This window comes from Cyprinodon variegatus, unplaced genomic scaffold, assembly GCF_000732505.1.
Source record: "Cyprinodon variegatus isolate N-32 unplaced genomic scaffold, C_variegatus-1.0 Scaffold226, whole genome shotgun sequence".
Classification (NCBI taxonomy): Eukaryota; Metazoa; Chordata; class Actinopteri; order Cyprinodontiformes; family Cyprinodontidae; genus Cyprinodon; species Cyprinodon variegatus.
In genome coordinates this window covers 439,217-446,124 of record NW_015150679.1, presented here as the reverse complement: position 1 = coordinate 446,124, position 6,908 = coordinate 439,217, and the positions used below count along the sequence as shown (strand labels likewise).

The following is a 6,908-nucleotide window of genomic DNA, read 5'->3' as shown; positions in this document are numbered from 1 at the left end:
ATAATATACAAGTTTCACTTTTTAAATGGAATTACTGAAATCAATCTACTTTTTCATGATATTCTAATTTTATGACCAGCACCTGTAGATTTGACCAATCAGAGGCTTCCTGTCTGCGACACTATCTGAAGTCACCTACAATTTTGGAAAGGTGCAGCAGTGCGTCTGCAGAAGGGTCGGGGCACATTGGCATTCACTGTGACACATAGACGACCTGGTTTCTGAGTATAAATCAGCCTTAACCCCACTACCCTGTGTTGCAGTGTTTTTTTTAAATTAAAGACAAGGAGTTTCTGGTTGATCAGGAGTTTACTTCCTGAATGAGAACATATCCTGGTTCAAATCAGTGCAACAGCTCAGCTTCACTCAGCACACTCTCGTGCAGCTTTCACAGACTGGCTGTAAAGTAGAACGTTAATAATTTCAATATACAATGAATAATACAATAATGAATTATGTACCTGAATGAGAGCATATCGGGGTTCAAATCAGTTAGCACACTGCAACAGAGAGTTATGTTAGCTTTTAACTTAGCACATGAAGTGTTTTACAATATTAACAAAAGGTACAAGAATCGGTGCCAGGCACACGTCTGCTAAAATTGTTTTTCAAAATATCTGTGCAAATGTTGACAGAACCCATATTTATGTTATAGCAGATATTGATATGGGTGGATCCTTCCTTGTTTATGTCACCTAAATATTGCCCAGAGATAATAAATATCAGATTCCCTCTTCACCAGCCGTATTAGTAATCTTATATCCTCCCCTATCCAAACTGGTATGGCAGTCTGACTGGTTTGGCTCCATTTCCACCTTGATCTAACAGTACATCCTTGTTTGTTTTCCTTTAAGTTGTGTTTTTTTCACCCATGTTTCTGCCTGAGGACCAGCGTGCTCACCGGTGTAACTGTCACTCTGCAGAAACCGACCTGCATATTTTGCTTTAGCTCCTCTCTGCTTAAAGAATACTTTAAAAAACATATGTAATTTGTGTCTTAAAGTTTTTACATAGATTTAACAAATCTCTTTCTGTTCTTGTAGCCGAGTGTCCATGAAATGACTTGCTCGCCCAGACTGGTTGTGTTTTTTTTTTTTTTTTGCATAAATCCCCAATTTTAATAAGAATTTCTTAAAGGAATGTGGGTCCATGTCTGTATTGCTCAACAGAACTTTTATTTCTTCCACTCATTTGGTAAATGCCTTTGAACAGAAGGTCTCAGCTGAAACCCTTCCAGGTAGAACCTGAGCACCTGTCTGCGTGTGAATCTCAAGGTTAAGTAAAACATAAAGGCTCCCTCAATCTGCTATAATTATCTCCTAAAGATCTACAGTCGGTAGTTGTCGTCTCAGCCTCGTCTTCTGGGACGGATGGAACAATCTGCTCAGGGTGGATGTAAAGACCAGGGGTCATGGTGGGGAGCATCTCACTGTTCTGCACTCTTAGCACACACTTGGTAAGAACAGCGAGTGCTAAAGTTTGACAGGCGTTTTTCTCCCCACATTAGCTTCAAAAATAGATTTTATTTATTTCTTGTTGCACACAGCTTAAGGAGACTTTGACAGTTGCTCAAATGAATAGGATCTGGAATGCTGAAGATGCATAAGAAGCTCTGCAGTGTTTTTGTGAGTGTTTTGTTAAGCGAACCTTGTGCTAAAAGGTTCTCCGAAGCACAGATGTGTTCCCTAGACGGTTTGCTGCTCAGTCGCTGTGACTTTATAGAGGGAAAATTGTTAAGAACCCTTAAGGGAAACTACAGGTGCATTGAATTTATGCAATAGTCCACAATAGGAAGCAGCTAACAGTATTTTAGAGGGTTCCTTCCTATTATTACACAACAGATCTCTTTGTCAAAATTCCTTATAACTACGGTAGACATTTTAGTTTTTCTTTTTGCTTTTCCTTGAAGAATATCTATGTGCATAATTAAGGCATAATTCATTTTAAGCTTATTTAGACATAAAGTTCAGTAAATAAAAAAGGAAAAGTCATCCCTGTGCTAATGCCAGTGGTTTAGGAGGCTGCAGAATCAGCTTTCTGGCCCGCTGTGTCTGTCGGCGTGTCTGCAGAAAGCAGCTTGTTTGAAAATAGAGAGCTTCCTCAACTTCCAGAACTTGCTTCTTAAAATTAAAACAGCAAAAGAAAGTAAAGGAAAGTTAAGGAAAGACCTAGTTGTCGGTTGAGCGTCCTCAAAATATTGTTTTCAACTCTGGTGGGGAGTACAACAAACCAAAAGTGGCGCCCACCAGTAATTATGATGCGAGTACAAAGAAATGTTTTTTTTTCCCTTTCCAAAGGGAGAAGGGATGTGTAGGTGTATTAATTCCTATTCCTTCCTGCTTCCTAGACTTGGAAGTTCAGATTTAGAAAAATGGCCCACCCTCCTCCCTTGAAAGAAAAGTGGAAAAAAGCCCCAAAAAACAAGAACTGTCAGATTGAGTGATGCCAATCGCGCAAAGCATCTGTGTTCCCACTGCTGCTCCCTGTAGTATATGCCACACTATAGCAATGTGGGAAATTGACACTGTCAATTTATCAGAACAAAAGCTTTCCTCAGCAAGAGGAATGCACATCTTAGGGCCCTGGAGACAGTCATACCCCCCCCCCCCCCCCACCCACCCTTACCTGCATCTAAACAGAATGTAGGACATTCATAACACCAGAAATAGAAATTTCACTCACAATTATCATTTTTTGAATTTATCCCCTGCAGTCAAAACTTGGCGTTTCACTTTAGGAGGCAGAGCTACTCTTTAATGTCAACTTTCTTTAAGTAAACAACTGAAACATCGACGGATTCAAGCAGCTGCTCCAACCCCTGATATTGAGTCAGATCATTGAGATATAAATATATATATTATTTTATTTTTTTTCCAGAAATGATCATTCATTTGTTATAGGTATTAATTATGTTATGCTTCTTTCCAGGTGACTGATCCTGTGATCCTGAACTGTAGTCTTGGTGTTTAGGTAAGTCTTTCAAATGATTTGTTTTCTCTTTTCACAAGACATGAAAGAAATTTGATGTTTATAAGCTTAATTAATCCTTTTTGATTATAAAGAGTTTCTTTTTACAATAAGAGTTCATTTACCTGTATCAAAAATATTAAATCTGATCAGAAACTTGTTTTAGTTAAGTAAATCGATCCTCTGTGCTGGAGGCTAACTAGCTAATCTGTAGGAGTGTAGCCTTCTACTTTTATATATTCCATCCTTTTGTTTGGATAGGTGGGACCCTTTTTCCACCAGGATCCCTGCTCTTTTTCACCCTTATGTGCATTCCCTCAGTGCCAGTTATTACACATTCAGTTTGGACCTAGGAACCTTCTGCAAGCTCTTGTTTCCATTACAACGGGTTCCTAACTCTGTATTTTATCACTGACGTTTATAAATGTTGTAAGAGATGTGCAATATACCCTCATATCTATTTATTTTTAATAGTTTAAAAATTTTAGGTTGGCAACTACTTAAAGCTATTAAACTTTAATATATGTACATACATATATATATATATATATATATAAATTTCGTTGTAAATGAAAGTTTTAGATTTCTGGTTTAGTCTTATACAGTTTCATATCTTAAAAAAAAAAAAAATCAGAATTCCAGATTACAATAACATACAATCCAAAGTTTAGCAAACCTAAAACTAAAACTTAAACGATTGAATTTGAAGTCCCAAACTTTGGCCAGTTCTCCTGTTTTTTTTTGGTTTTTTTTACCAGGGTTTGCAGTTTCTTTTCTATCCACGCTGGTTATCATGAATGCCTACAGAGGCTCTTTGATCTAGTTAGCATTACAAAAGCCAAATAAAACTGTTCCCCTTTTTTAAAATATAGTGAATATTTATAATAATAAGCTTAAAAAGGCCCAGGTTTAAATAATGGTTAATCCCTTTTGTTTTTTCTTCTTATTTTCTTTATTTCATATGATGGAAATGTGAATAAATCCCAAAAAGTTTTTAAAGCTAACTGTCCCAGGAACACCAGGAGGCTGATGTTTAATAATTTAATAACTGTTTTAAAACAGTAATTATAGTGCTGCAAACATAAAATGTTACTGATAAATAAAATTCCTGTTACAACAAAAAAAAAAAAATGCCTTTTAGCTTCCTATTAGTATGGCTTTATTTAATGAAAGGTTATGCCTCATTTTCTTTATCTATTGATTAGCAGAGTCATTTCTGGGCAATAATTTAGATAAGCTGCATAAAATATGCAATGCTTTTGTTTTTTTATTGTGATAGAAACACACAGAAGTTGTTTTGGATGTAAATGCAGTTGTTAAAAGATCAGATCTTTGTCCAAACCCACTGCGTTATACTGAAGCCTTAACAGAACATGTGATAAATATCACTTAATAAAATGCATCCAAGTCTGCTCGGAGGTGGCTGTGCTTAGCAAAGCATGTGCTGTAGTTAAATGCCAAAACGTTATGTTTTACATAAAACCAGATGGTAAGTGGCTCCCATGGGAGCCAGAGTGCTTCTTCTATGAATTTGAAAATGTTAAACAGGTGGTCAAAGAAGCTTATTCCCATCTGTAGCTCCTAATAACTGATACCCTTATTTGTGACCTTAAAGATGCATGAAACTCGCACTGTGTCCTGCTGCAACACAAACCTCCAGAGATGAAACATTTGTACTTTTCCTGTTGAAATAATGATTAAATCCCGTTTTGCAAACTCTTAAAACTATGTGTAAGAAAGCTGACGGTTTATTGATTGACAGTAGAGCGTTTAAGTGGTCTTGAAACAAGCCGTCTGTTTTTGGTTGATAGCAGAGCTGCTTCCTAGACGGAACGTCAACTTCTCCGATCAAACTTCCAGCTGAATCATTCCTTACCCACAGCTGCTCATAACTACACTGTTAGGAGAATGCTCTTTATTTTCTCTATTGATGTTTTCTTCAAAAGAGCCCATTTTTTACCTTTGCGTTCTGTGATTCAATATCACCATAGAAACAAGGTCTGCATTTGCAGGAAGTTTGTGTGTAAGGGTCATCGGAAAGGACACTTTTACACGTTGAAAGAGTAAAGTGAAGCTGTCAAGGTCTTTTCCCTTCATGCTGTTGCTTCTTTAACCCGGCTGATAAAGGCAACCTTTCCAAGCTAACATATAATGGCATAAAATGAACCTTTTAAAGATAGATTTGACTTTGTATGTAAAGTCTGTTGTTATACTTTGAAGCAATACAAGACTGTTTTGTAAGGTTGGCTGATAAGGACATAAAGTCTTATCAGGACATTTTTCCATTTCAATCGTGATGACCGTAAAAGTGATGATAAAACCGGTTTTAGTCCTAGATAAATACTGTAACTGTATGTCTGACTGCCTGCCACAGCAGTCAGTGCCCCACAATCACAAATACTACTTGTTCTTTAAATCTGTAATTCCCATGAAGGAGGAATAAAAGAAAAAAAGAAGGAAAACATAAAAACATTATTTGGATAATTCATCCTTTTTTTGTTGCTTTTTTTAAAGCATCATTTATTCTAATATATAATTTAGGTGATATATTAAAATTCTTATCATCATGGGAAATGTATTACTATAACTATAAACCAGGGGTGTGAAACCTTTGGCTCCAAAGCCTAAAGTGGCTTTTTGGACCATCTACATAGCTCCTAATAGTGGCTAAAACAATAAATAGCAAACTTAAGTTTTTTTTTTTTTTTATAGATGGTACAATAACATATATTCGTGTTTGAAGCTTCAGCAGATTTCTAAGTTGAATTTTCTTAACATAATTATATTAAAAAAACATTCTGTACAAACAATAGTTTTCCACAAATATTACCTTGCTATAGAAAAAAATCCATGCATTTTATATTTTTCCTTTTAAAAAACACAAATAAATAGCAACAGATTTTCCTACAGCAGTAGTTTAACTGAAATAAAAAGTTGTGTTTGTAAAATCTGCAGCTCCAATCTACTTTTTTTGTTTGGACAAAATGACTCTTAAATGTTGCAGACCTCTGCTATAAACAATAAGGTAGCTGTTGTAGGTAGTGGAGTGGAGAACAGAACTGGGAGCTGGAAAACGAAAAGGAAACATCCCACCCCTACTAGGGATGAAGGATTTCTTTTTAAGGCCGATGCAGATTATTTTCACATCAGTCTAACTGATCTGTTTTTTTTAATTCTAACTTTTTAATCTAACTTCAGTTTTCTTCACTACGGGGGCAATACTTTTGTCTGTTATTGATTCTTCCTCCATTTAAATGATGGAAAAGACACAACAATAGCATTTGCTTCTCATTTATCAATGTAAAAAACAGAAAATAAAAAAAATCTGTGTGTATGATTAGGTTAAGCAAAATTTAGACGTCTTAAACGGTGCTAATAAATAAATGTTATAATATCTGTAATAAGCCATGTGTTACTATGTAAATTAACATCAAAACTATATCATATATTTTTCTATATAAACTTCATGATACTATAAATAGTAGGACCTAATGAAAGCAAACATACGGAAGAGGATTAGGGCCACTGAAAAAAAAAAAAAAAGTTTACTGATTCTTAAATTTTATTTCAAGTCAGAATTCTGACTTGAATCTCAGAATTCTGACTTTTTTCTCAGAATTCTGACAGATACCAAACATGTTAGCATCAAGCCATAGCCATGTCTGTTTTAGAGACTAGCTCTCTTGTTTTAATGACCTTCTGCTCCTCCATTAATGAGGGGACCCCTCTGGCACGTAAAAAGTTGCCTAATTCCGTCATTTTCCACCAATGTGTCACTGGCCCTCTCAAACAACTCACATCTTTGTCAGTGAAGCTGAGTGCTCCCACATCTCTTCCTTCATGGTGCCCATCAGATTAAGATCCAAAATTCTGCGATTAAAGTCAGAATTCTGAGATTAAAGTCAGAATTCTGAGATTAAAGTCAGAATTTTGAGAAAAAA

At 35.7% G+C, this 6,908-nt stretch overlaps 1 protein-coding gene across 1 annotated transcript in view; it reads left to right on the top strand.

Annotated features, from left to right (window-relative positions):
• LOC107088661 (lipoma-preferred partner homolog) overlaps window positions 1-6,908 on the top strand; it is a 98,528-nt gene that overhangs the window by 26,897 nt on the left and 64,723 nt on the right. The window contains exon 2 of the mRNA XM_015380963.1: window positions 2,929-2,970. The gene's annotated coding sequence lies outside the window, so the exon portion shown is untranslated. The remainder of the gene's footprint in view (window positions 1-2,928; window positions 2,971-6,908) is intronic.